Raw genomic sequence first — 13,453 nt, 5'->3', positions numbered from 1 at the left:
ACCATCAACGCAGATTGGCCCGTAGATCTTTCAAAGAATTTTACCCATGCTTCAGAGTCATACGTCAGCGAGGGTAGTATCAGTGTTTTGTAAAGTGTTACTTTTGTTTGACGAGATGAGGCGTTGTTTTTAAACTGCCTACTTAAGCCAAAGTAGCATCTGTTAGCCAATATAATTCTTCTCAGCGGTGCCGATGTAGACAAAGTCTTTTACTACCTCAAAATTATAGGAGCCCACTTCAACAGCTGATCCGAGTTTTATGGACGCATTGCACGTCGACACCATCAACTTGCTCTTCTCGCCGTTTACCGCCAGACCCACATTAGCAGATTCTCCTTCGACAAAGATATCAATTACTTCTTTTACTGATCGTCCTATGATGTCTATATTGTCAGCATAAGCAGGTGACATGTGGCTATTGGTGTAGATTGTGCCACTTCTTTTGACGCTTGCCTCTCGTATAACCTTTCCAAGCAGGATGTTGAAAAGGTCACACGAAAAGTTGTCTCCTTGTCTGAAACCTCTTTTGGTATAAAACTGTTCGGAGTGGTTCTTTCCGGGTGGCATATTTTCAATACCGTCTTCTGGGATTGGATCTGTGGTATCTTCGTCGTCTTCAGTACTATTGGATATCAACAGTTTGGAAAAGTGATCTTTCCATAACCATACCACACTATCTGTATCAGTTGGCAAATTACTTTGCTGGTCCCTACAGGAGGATGTGCCTGTACCAAAGCCATCAGTTTGATGTTTCCCTGTTTGGTAGAATTTTCTATCTTCAGTCTGGCTACTGTTCATCTCGATTTTTTCACACTCCTGCTATTCCATCTCTCTTTTTTTCCCGCGAAAAAGACGTTTCTCCTTTTCTCCCGATACCTCTCTCGTGGGCTACGCATTGCAACCGCATTTTTATCTTCAGTAGCAGCACGACACTACTGGTCATTCCATGGGTTCCTTGGAATCCAAGTATGGATTTTGCGGCTGTTTGCATTGAGTGGGCAATAATTGTCCATTGTGCTGACATGTTATCGAGACAAGGAGTGCTTTGAGTAAGAAATTGGTCCAGTTGAGTGGAATATGCTGTGGCTATATGTTGTGACTGCAGCTTACTGATGTCCAATTTTCGAGTTAAGTCTGCTCGTTGTTGGCTCCTCGGAACGATCGCACATCCAACACGCTCGATGAATGTCTTCCATCTATCACAACGTGCTCAATTTTATTTCTTGTTCTTTGATCTGGAGACAGTCAAGTGCCCTTATGAATATCGAATAATTTTAATGTTATGGACAGGGCAGCGGTCATAAGTTTCTTCTAAGCGCTCGTAATATATAACTTTCGTCTGTTCGTCCTTGTCTTCAGTGGGGGCATGAGCGCAAATAAAGTTGATGTCGTAGAATGTTGCTTTTAATCGAATTGTAGCGAGTCCAGATGTTTTAACCTCCGGCCAACTACAAATCCGCAACCAAACTCATGCTTTGTGTCATGGAAGCTGTTATACAGTGCGTCACCCTTATGGGGTTTCTACACGGTATGTTTTTACATATTCATGCATAGCAACTGTCACTTTTTTTCGCCCATATGTAATTCCTTCTGCGCGGCAAAATTTTATTTTATTTTTCATCAATGCCCTTAGGTGTTGTTGTGACGCTTTTCCCAATCCATCGTATTTCCTGTATGACAGTATTGCCATGCCGTTCGTTGGTATTGTTGAAGTTACGAAGTTTTTCGGCAAATCACACACACACGACCCGAACGCAAAGAAAGAGCGTGCATGAGAGATCAACGTTTTGAATTGTTTTTGTTTTGTAGCCAGTGTGCATACAAACTTACTAACACACTGTCATAAATTGCCAATGATTTTAATACACTCACATTTTTGTCTTCCGGCACTGCAGTAATGTCGGCCTTGTACTTTTCAAGTACACCTGCCAATGAGTAAACTGTACCTTCTCTGTAAAGGGTGCGAGCATTCCAGGTGCAGATTCGCAGATCATGGTCCTTAAAAGTGTGCGAGGTCGTCAACTTTAGAGAGGTTTGTTTTTCTTTTCTTTCGTTTTTTCATAGTAGGATGTTTTTTTCTAGGGATGGGTTACTATGAGAAATTCAGTTATAGGTTTTTGCTTTTCAGACTTAAACCACTATAACTTAGCCATTTGTTAAGCGATTTAAAAGGAAGAAGGATAAAAAAAATCCGTTGTGGAAAAAATAAGATATGCCCGTTTAAATTTGAAAATATAAGAAACCCAGATTTTCACTACTTTTACCCTTATAAAAAAATAAAACGAAGTGACCCAAACGAACTAAAGGCATTTTCGTTCTTCATGGATCGCAACACGATAGAATTTTGCATTAGAACGCTTGAATATTTTTCTGGTCAACTTATGTAGCACAGTGCCATTTATCGACATTTCCCGAAAAATTTGCACCTTCTCAAGACCAAAACTGCCTGAAAATGCGTTCCAATGCTTTTGCGATGTATTAGAGAGTTCTTAATTACTGCCTTGGCTACAATTTTTGTCTTTGTGTTGGCTCGAAAATCTCAACGGTTTGGCTGTTAGATACCAAGATGTCAAAAAAAAAACGTAATTAAAAAACTTAAAGTCAAAACCGGGAGGCTCGATTTTCATCGTAGACATATGGTCCAGTAGACTTTTGTGCTCAGTTCAATCCCAGGAATCAGAAACGCGAAGGGCCCATTAAGGTTTTAAATCGCCGCGGCCTAACATACATACGTTCAATAATTTATTATTTCCTTGTTAACACTAATTATTCTCTCATATTGCTGCTATATTATTCTTTTGTTCACTTATTTAAAATTTCCACTACCACTGACTTAAGATTTATTTCCGTGCAATTTCACATGTATTATTGATACTCTAAATAAGAATATTGTATCTTAACCAAAAAAGATTTAACCTTGACGTAAAACAATATCGAACGTCATATTCTCGTTGAAAAAAATTTAGGTCACTCGACAAAAATAAAAACTCAAGGAAAACTATAACCAAAAACCTCAATAACAAAATGAACAACTAAACTTAATAATAATATTTTTTCAAGACTGCTGTTGTAGTTTGTTCAAGTACAACCTAATAGAGAAAATAAAGAAACCTATATTTTATTTTATTGTGCCTCTAGCCGCATTACAACACATACTAAAAATAAACTTACAACATGTAATTCGATGATAAACTTTGCATGACCTACCGCCTGGGAATAGAGCAGCAGTACCACCAGCAATAACAACAGCAATGGCAATAAACACTGACGCTGCAACTACGGATATGCCAAATGACGACAACGGATTTGTTGTGGTGGTACAACACACCGTAAGTGATGTTAAATATAGTTTTCTATGACGCCAAATATGCCTCGAACAAGAAGAGACTAGACAAGAACAACAGCAGCAACAACAACAACAAGAAAGCAATACGAACAAATTTATGTCCAGACAAAAAGAAACGAAGAATTTTACTTACATGACACTGGGTAACAACACACCAACACACGGATATTCTCACACAATGCACCCGATTCATAAAGTTTCAAATGTGTGTCTTAGAATATAGATGATTCCGTTTCAGAGATGCGGTTTTGAATGGGAGATTGTTGTTTTAAATTTAAATTTGTAATGGAAGAAGAAATTCATTGGTAGTTTCAGAAATCAAAGACAATAAAAGAAATCAAAGACAATAAAATATGTAAATTTCAATAAGCCTATAGTAAACTGTGATGTGATGGAAACCATTGTGACACGATTTGCCTTAAATCACAACCACATACTTCAAATGGGAATTATTGATTTATTGAAATTATCGACAAATTGACTCGTTTCGGTTTCCATATGATGATGATGTTAGTCTCTTCTATGAATAGTTCAATTCATATTAAATACACCACCCCCAGAATTTAACTTCCCCGCCACTGCCTTGTTTTGCATTGCATTTTTATAGATTTGCTTTATCATCCATAAACTTTAAGTAAACAACATATAAAACGTAACGTAACCTAACCTCCTTTTATGCCATCTTCATCTATTTTTTTCTGTTTTGCAGCCAACCGACCGACCAAACAAAGGACCAAGCATTCATCCGTACTTGATTACTATTATTATTTTTAGTTTTCATGCAATTTCAGCAAACAACATTTGTTGTAAACATTGTCAGTGTTCGAACATAGGCATGTGTGAGTGTGAAGAAATGTGTGCAAGGACATGCATATATATGTCGCCATCATTTTTTAATATTGCACTCAAAGACACGTACAGAGAAATCTATGGTCACAACTAAAAAATATAGCCACACACACAAGAAAGTATTGAATGTTTAATCTCAAGATATCGAAGAACTCGAAGACTTACATATTTGTAAGACATTCTTGTTTTGCATGTTATTTTCTCTGTGTGCAATATTGGAAAAACTGAAGTGTTCCAGTGCAAAACATTTATAGCTATTTTTCAACTGCCTTTTGCAAAACCTTAAAGATACAGAATATTCAAATCTTTGGATGACCCGAAAAAACATAAACATCTAAGTCAAGTGTTCTAATTGGATTCCGCAAACGATCGTTTAAAAGTCCACGTCAATTTTCTTCTTTGTTAAGCTCATATTCATATTACACTCTGCAACACTGGATATGCAAACAGCTTGTAGTGGGCATATTCTTAAAGCACATATTGAAACTACAAAAGCCTTAGTTGGGTCTTGTGTTACTAGATCGAATTTGCACTTATCGGATCTTTATCTCAGAATCAGCAAAAAAGCTTAAGCACGAAATCATTTGAAAAATTTTCTATATGAGTTTTGTAACAAACTTTTGAAGTCACTATAAGCTACACGACATAACCAAAATGGCATCACCTTCTGTTTCTCACTAAATTTATCGTCATATCATTACATAAGTACGACTTCATGACGATTTTTAGGTTATGGCCGAATCACGAGCGCTATGAACTTTATATTATATTTTTGAATATAATTTATAATTGAATATTTTTGAATATAATATATAATTGTTCCACAAACATCCCAGATGGGACAAGGGAGACTTCTCTCATATCAATGAGTGCACGCCGATTCATATTGGCTCAATGATATGGGACCTACTTTTTATTGCCGAGTCCGAACGGCGTGTCTTACGACACCACTTGTAGAGAAGTTTTTCATGGCATAAATACTCAGGAAATGTCGCCAGCATTACTGAGGGGGAATTTTGCCACCGTTGAAAATTTGATGTTGCTTGGCCTAGGATTCGAACCGCAGACCTTCTGAGTGCAAGGCGGACGTGCTAACCATTGCACCACGGTGGCAATCGCAGTATATTTTTGAATACTGGACTATATAGTAGACACCCTAAGCATATCCGGTATGCCATATGAAGATCCTATGACTTCCCCCAATGACGTAATTATAGCTTAAAGTACTCAAAATATGCAATTTTTACAAGGTCCGTCGTACGTTTTCTATATTTTTGTATCGAGCGTACAACATCTCCTTGATACATTAGTGTCGAAAAACCCACAAAAAATATTTGTTTGTATTCGAAAATAACGAAATTCTGGGTAAAACTCGTAAAAAAGATTTTGAGCTATATATCAAGAACAAGAGATGATGGAGAAAAACCGAAATCGGATTTGAAAATAACTCGGCGATTTCATTTAGAAACTAAAAAATCGGTTAAAAAAAAGTGTTATTAATGGACGGACGGGCGGACACACATCTCAAATTCGCTTTATCGCGTCGATCCCCCTGGTTGGTAGGATGGGTTTCGTGATGGCTATTACGTTCATTCGATTAGTACCCAGCAAAATTTGAACCAATGCAAAGGAAGTCGTGAAAGATCCGATATTTTCATCAACATTTGAACCTATGCACAGGAAGTCGTGAAAGATCCGATCTTTTCATCAGCATTTGGACCCATTCCATCGATCCAATAGAGATGATTTTTTCTGTTTTTATTATAACCTCAGCATTTATGCTAACGAGGTTATATACACTTTCATGCGGGCAAAATGTGCCTCATCGAAATAATGGTTTTAGACCCCAAGTATGTTTGGACGAAATGTGTTTCAGTCAATTTGGAGTCGATTTAGCCATGTCCGTCCGTCTGTCTGGCAGTCTGGTGCGCACGATAACTCTCGAACGGATAAACCAATTTGGTTCAAATTTTGGCTTTCGTAATATTTTGTCCAAACTTGGTTTAAGTTCGAAGATGGGTTATATCGGTCCACTCCTTCCGGTACTTCCCCCACAAAAGTTCAAAAATGTTCGGAAAATCTGTGCGCACGATAACTCTTGAAGGGAGTAACCGATTTGGTCCATACTTTGTATATTGTACATTTTCTACCAGGTTCCAATATGGACTCAATCTTTGGGTACCTCCCACACAAAATTTCGGAAAAGTTCGTTTTAAAGCCTGGTCTCGAATCGCTTATATTTTTATTGTAACAACTTGTACTCACCGCCCCCTATACGACGGTGCAAGGAAACAGTGGAGGAAATCCATACTTCCTGAGGAAATAGCCTAAAAGGTGCAAAAACCCCTATGACACCGTATGTAGTGGTTTGAGCGCAAGATAACTCTCGAACAGATCTGACGATTCGGTCCAAAATTTGGCTTTCGTAATATTTTGTCCAAACTTAGTTTACGTTCGAAGATAATCCATATCGGGCCACACCTTCAGGTACCTCTTCCACAAAAGTTCAAAAATGTTCGGAAAAATTGTGCGCACGATAAATTTTGAAGGAAGTGATCGATTTGGTCCACACATCATAATACATCTAACAGATGTACATATGTCAGGTTTGAATATGGACTATATTTGTCCACTACCTCGGGTATCTCCCACACAAAATTTCAGATAAGTTCACTTTAAGATGTGCTCTCGCATCACTTTGATTTCCGTTGAAGCAACTTGCATTCGATGCCTCAATTGCGACGGGGCAAGTCCATACTTCTTGAGAAAACAGCCCGAAAGGTGTAAAAAGTGTAAAAACCCCTTGGCACCATATGTAGTCGCTGGAGAACACTATAACTCTCGAACTGATCAACCGATTTGGTCCAAAATTTGGACTTCGTCATTTTTTATACCCTCCACCATAGGATGGGGGTATATTAAGTTTGTCACTACGTTTGTAACTACTCGAAATAATCATTGTAGACCCCACAAAATATATATATTCTTGATTAGCGTGCAATTCTACATCGATATAGCCATGTCCGTCCGTCTGTCCGTCTGTGGAAATCACTCTAACGTCCGAACGGATTGACGTAGGTTGATGAAATTTTGGGAAAATATGTTATATTTACGTAGGACTTTTGGTATTGAAAGCGGGCTATGTAGGTCCACGCTTTCGTATAGCCCCCATACAAAATGACGCGTGACGCGTCGTCGTTTTAAGGAGTTTTTAAGATATTTGGCCCATTTTACCACCGAATTGGTTGTAATTTGGTACTTTGTGTCTCCAGAGGCCAAAAAATATTCCTACCAAAGTTGGGTTATATAGGTCCACGTTTTGGTATAGCCCCATATAAGGCCCCATATAAAGTACGCGTCATTTTAATATATTTTGAATGTATTAGACCCATTTGACCACAGAATTGGTTGTAATTTGGTATTTTGTGTCTTCAGAAGCCAGAAAACATTCCTACCAAAGTTGGGTTGTATAGGTCCACGTTTTGGTATAGGCCCCTCATAAGGCCCCTTATAAAGTACGCGTCATTTTAATATATTTTGAATGTATTAGACCCATTTGACCAAAGAATCGGTTGTAACTTTGTATTTTGTGTTTCCAGAGGCTAAGAAACATTTCTACCATAAAATGTTTATATAGGTCCACGTGTTGATGTAGCCCCCATAATACAATATCTCCCGATTTTCGATATTTTGAACGATATTATCACACCGAGATGGCTGAAATTTGGTATTTAGTCTTCTTTAGGCGAATAAAACTTTCCCCCAGAAATTTGTAGGTATAAATCCACGCCATCATATAGTCCCATAGAACGGTACCTTCCGAATTTCGGTATTTTGAAGGTTGTGGCCACATTAATCCACCGAAATGGCTGAAATTTGTGGTGGAGGGTATAAAAAGTTCGGCCCGACCGAACTTAACGCTTTTCTTACTTGTTTGTCCAAACATAGTTTTAGTTCGAAAATGGGCAACAACTTCCGCTATTTCCCCCAATAAAAAAATGGTATGCACGGTATCTCTTGAACGGGACGACTAATTTGGTTCAAACTTTGGATCTCCTAATATTTTGTTCATATTTAGTTTAAACTTCTAACATGGCCGGTATCGATCTTCTCCTTATACTTAGAAAGTATAAGCCACTGACCAAAAAAAAAAAAAAGAAACCAAACACAATAATGATGACGTATATAAAATATATTAATTTTGTATCACAAGTTTGCTTTAAAATATGTATGTACCATAATGTGGGGCTATATCAAACATTTTTAACAACCAAACTTCTTCATAAAGGACTCGAAATATTAAATTACTTTAAACTAAACTTGAAAGAAATTTTTGAAAAAGTTTTAGAGTCATCTTGCACAATAGCCATTTTAGTATGTGCAGGCAGGATTTTGGAGCTTTTGGGCCATTATCTCAGGAAGTATTGACTTACTCCGGAAAGAAATTGTACCGTTGTAAATGAGGCCGCTAGAACAACCTACTGAAAAAAGAATTAAAACGATGAGAGAGGAGCTCTTAAACTTCACTTTTCCGAATTTTGTGTGGGAGGTTCCCGAAGGATTGGACCGATATGGTCCATATTCTAACCTGATACACTACTGGATGAAATAATACGCTGTGCAATGTCTGCATCACTCACAAACTCCGTGCGAGATTTATGTTGTGGATTTGCCATTTTGGTTGGTCAGGGTCAGGGTTTCCGGCAGCTTTTAGGCTAATATCTCAAGAAGTGTGGACTTGCGCAAGAAAAAAAATTGTACCGTTGTAAAGGGAGCCGCAAGGACAACCTACTGAAAAAATTCAACCCGATCCAAGAGGTGCTCTTAAAATGCACTTTATCGAATTTTGTGTGGGAGGTACCCGAGTCCGATGTATATCTGGAAGGAATAATACGATGTGCAAAGTTTGGACCAAATCAATTTGCTCCCTTCCAGAGTTATCGTTCACAGCATTTTACAGAAAAATTTTGAACTTTTGTGGGGGAGGTACATGAGGGAGTGAACCGATATGACCCATCTTCTAACTTAAACTAAGTTTGAACAAAATATTACGATACCCAAAATTTTGTTCGAATCGGGAGATTCTTTCGAGAGTTATCGTGCGCAACAGCCAGACAGACGGACGGACATTGCTAAATCGACTCCAAATTGTCTGAAACGAATTTCGTCCAAACCTACTTGGGGTCTAAAACCATTATTTCGATGAGGCACATTTTTGGTCGTATCAAAATGTATATACCCTTTCTAGACTAAAGGCTTATGTTTCGCCCATATTTGAATTCTTGAAGGGCATATACCGCCAAAATAGCCTACATATGGAAAATGAACTACTGACATTTCCCCTGATTCAAATTTCAATAATATGTCTGGTAGATAACGGGCCTGCTGCCTAATATATAATGGGTTTTGTCTAGAGAACCACATTATTGCAAATTACGTGGAGCCATGGCGTATTAATTGTCCAATTGGATTTTTATACATATGTATATTGAAGCATGACGAAGCGACCCGCCACCTTTTTAAGGTTTTTTTGAAATATTAATTTTGGTGAAGGCGAAGGCACCCACAGCCTCCTGACGTATAATTGAATAAGAGTTTTTCCGGCCAGGCAACATAAAATTTTAATAGTGGCAAAATACCCCTCAATAATGCTGGTGAAATTTCCTGAGTATTTCAGCCATGAACAACGCCTTTACAAGTGGAGTCTTAGAACACACCGTTCGGACGCGGCGATAAACTCTAGGTCCCATATTATTGAGCCAATATGAATAAGGGTGCCCTCATTAATATGAGAGAAATCTCCCTTGTCCCTTCTGGATTGTTTGTGGAAGAATTATTGTATTATTATTTAAGCTTGATGCTATAAGGTGGCAGAATCCACAAAGTTATTTCTTACAATAAGTTTATTTGCTAAATAAATGAATTTTGATGTGCTAGTTGCTAATTGCAGTGGTAGAGATGTAGGGTATCACATGGTCGTCCCCGTCCGACTATAGCATTTGCTTACTTGTTTTTTTTTTTTTTTTTTAATTTATTCCTATTGTCTCCTTTGGTTGTTCCTAAAACTTATTGAATATTTAATTGTCCCCTATTGTAGTCTTTGGGTCCCGTTTTACCCAGGGTTTCGGAGTCGGAGTCGAGCAATTTTGCTGAAGTCGGAGTCGGATATTTACTATCCTCTGAAGTGTAGTCTATTCATCCCTATTTTGTTGATCCAAATGATTCTTTACATTTTTGCAAACAAAAGTAAAGTTCTATGACAATAAAATTAAGATTGGACCTTTAACCTCTTTCGTCAGAAGTCTTACTGGTCTTCTCACAAAGGTCTATTGGTATTCTCATCCTGTTTTTTATGAGAAATCATCCTTGTCCTCTATTAAAGACATTGTGGTCATTATGTATTTCGGTAAATTTCGCATAATCTATTAACTATATATGAAATTCAGATTAAATTCGTTGTTTGTCAACGACAGATTCATGTAGATGTAGACATTCAAATAACAGGATCTGTCCGCCAGGAACGGACATAGTTCATGTGTAACCGAGTTTTCTACACAATCAATAGCATATACGAAATTCAATGAAATACATAACCATAGAGTTTTCATGAGAAAGGATCGGGTAAAAGTGATAAAGGACAATGGAAACATGACAATGTCGATTTCTTGTCTTAGTGGACCGACCCTACATAAAATGTTCCTAGCAACATCTTTGTAGAATATTTTCATGCTAATTTTTTCATGTGCTAATTTTTCAGTTCCAGAAAACATATGTCTGCCAACGTGATGGGTTCTTTACACAATATACCTCAAATATTTCAATAAAATTATCCATTCCACACCAAAGTTCAAAATGTGAGCGCTGAATTTTAGTATAAATAGCATAGCACAGAATGGTGCCCGGACATAACTCCCACGGACATAACTCCCAAAATGATTTTGGGCGTTATGTCCGCTGCATTTTGCGGACATAACTCCCAAAATTCGTTGGGAGTTATGTTCGTGAAGCAAAGCGGACATAACACCCAAAAAAATAGCGGACATAACTCCCAACGATTTTTTTTCTTAATTTATAAATTATTTCTTTGCTTAATTTTGAAATTTATAGTTATACATTCTTTTAAATTTTAGAGTAGAAGTTAGAATGTAAGCGGAATTATACATTTGAGAAGGCCTAAGTGCCAACCAATCCTCCTGAATTCATAAAATTATTTAAAAACGAAATTATGCCCGAAATTATGTAAGTAGCAGTTAGGAGTAGTTTTAAATTGTAAAAATATCTGTTAAGAAAATCGCGTTATTTTTTCAAAAATATTTTCGTTTTTCAGAAAGTATTTGAATATTTTGTATTTTCTTCGTCGACCTTTTATTTATTTCAGTATTTGAATATTTGTACAAACACTTTTTATCTTCTTAAATTATGAACATATTTTTGTAAACAATCGTGCGATTTTTTTTTCAAAAATATTTTTGACTTTTTATCTCCTTAAATTGTGAAAATATTTTTGAATACTTTTACAAAAATTTTTCAAACTGTGAAAATATTTTTGTAAAAAATTGCGAATAATTTTACAAAAACTTTTTATTTTCTTAAATTGTGAAAATATTTTTGTAAAAAATCGCGCGATTTTTTCAAAAATATTTTCGCCTGAGGCGCTTTTCGATTTTCAGAAAGTATTTGAATATTTTTAAAAAAACTTTTTATTTTCTTAAATTGTGAAAATATTTTTGTAAAAAATCGCGCGATTTTTTCAAAAATATTTTCGCCTGTGACGCTTTTTGTTTTTCAGAAACTTTCTGAATAGTTTTACAAAAACTTTTTATTTTCTTAAATTGTGAAAATATTTTTGTAAAAAATCGCGCGATTTTTCAAAAATATTTTCCCCTGCGGCGCTTTTCGTTTTTCAGAAAGTATTTGAATATTTTTACAAAAACTTTTTATTTTCTTAAATTGTGAAAATATTTTTGTGAAACATCGCGCGATTTTTCAAAAATATTTTCGACTGCGGCGCTTTTCGTTTTTCAGAAAGTATTTGAATATTTTTACAAAAACTTTTTATTTTCTTAAATTGTGAAAATATTTTTGTAACAAATCGCACGAATTTTTTTCAGAAAGTATTTGCGAATTTTAACAAAAACTTTTTATTTTCCTGTAGGCAGCATTTTTCGTTCAAAATAGGTTTGAAGGCAAATTTGAATATAGTTCGATTTGAGATGGCTACTTCTTATTTTGTACTTAATTTTCTTAAATATTTTAAATCAATTATAAATTATTTTGTGAAATGAAAAATGTAAATGAACTTAACTTAAGTTAATTAATTTTTAATTTTACTCTTATACATTTGAAATAAAAATTTTATTTAAATAAAAATCACTTAAATTTTAAAACCGGACATAACTCCCATTGGGACTTATGTCCGCTAAGGGGGGGTCGGACATAGCTCCCAAAAAATCGTTTTGGGAGTTATGTCCGTTGGGAGTTATGTCACGGCACCGCATAGAATATGTGATCAAATTTTTAAGTCGATCGGAGCAATATTGCCATAGTATAAGCGTTGGATGGGAACAATTTATTTTATTTTGTATGCAGCAAATAAACTGTGTTTTTCTCGAAATCGGCCACCAAAATATATGACAATTGGCTTATCAGTTTTTGAGGTAGAGTTGGTTGGCACAGCAAAATGCTTTAATAAAAACAGGGTTTCGTAGACGGTCTCAAAACTTCGTAATATTTTTCGCTTTCAGATGAAGAAAAAAATCACGCAAAATGTTACGTAGTTTTCTCGGAAAAAATCATGAAAAATTATTTTTTTTGAGCTTTACAACTGTATTAAAAATTAATACTAACAAGTAAGAAAGTATCAGTCAGCTGAGCCGACAGAGATATACCCTCAGCCACGTAGCCGAAGAGAAAAAGTTAACACAATACTTCTGTAGGTTTTTTAGCTGTTGGAAAAATTTTTCCAGGATGGAAAAGGCCGCAAAAACTACATGTTGCAACAAAATTCAGAATGATCCAAGACGAGTGCATTTTTTCCAAACTTTGGGTAGGGTATGCCCATAGGAGTGATCCGATGTAGTACATATTCGGACCTAATACAAATCTATAGTTAATATTTTTTTTTCTTTATTAGTCTATGGATATTTTCCTTACAGACTATATAATTAAATATCTTGTACTTCATTTTCTGAATTTAAATATATTACAATTTTACTTATCAATTTACAAAGTTTGAACTAAATCGATTTCTCTCTTAAA

The sequence above is a fragment of the Musca autumnalis genome, unplaced genomic scaffold (genome assembly GCF_047663935.1).
Source record: "Musca autumnalis isolate F117 unplaced genomic scaffold, ASM4766393v1 scaffold_2, whole genome shotgun sequence".
In the NCBI taxonomy this organism is placed as follows: domain Eukaryota; kingdom Metazoa; phylum Arthropoda; class Insecta; order Diptera; family Muscidae; genus Musca; species Musca autumnalis.
Note: the sequence above shows the minus strand (reverse complement) of the source record.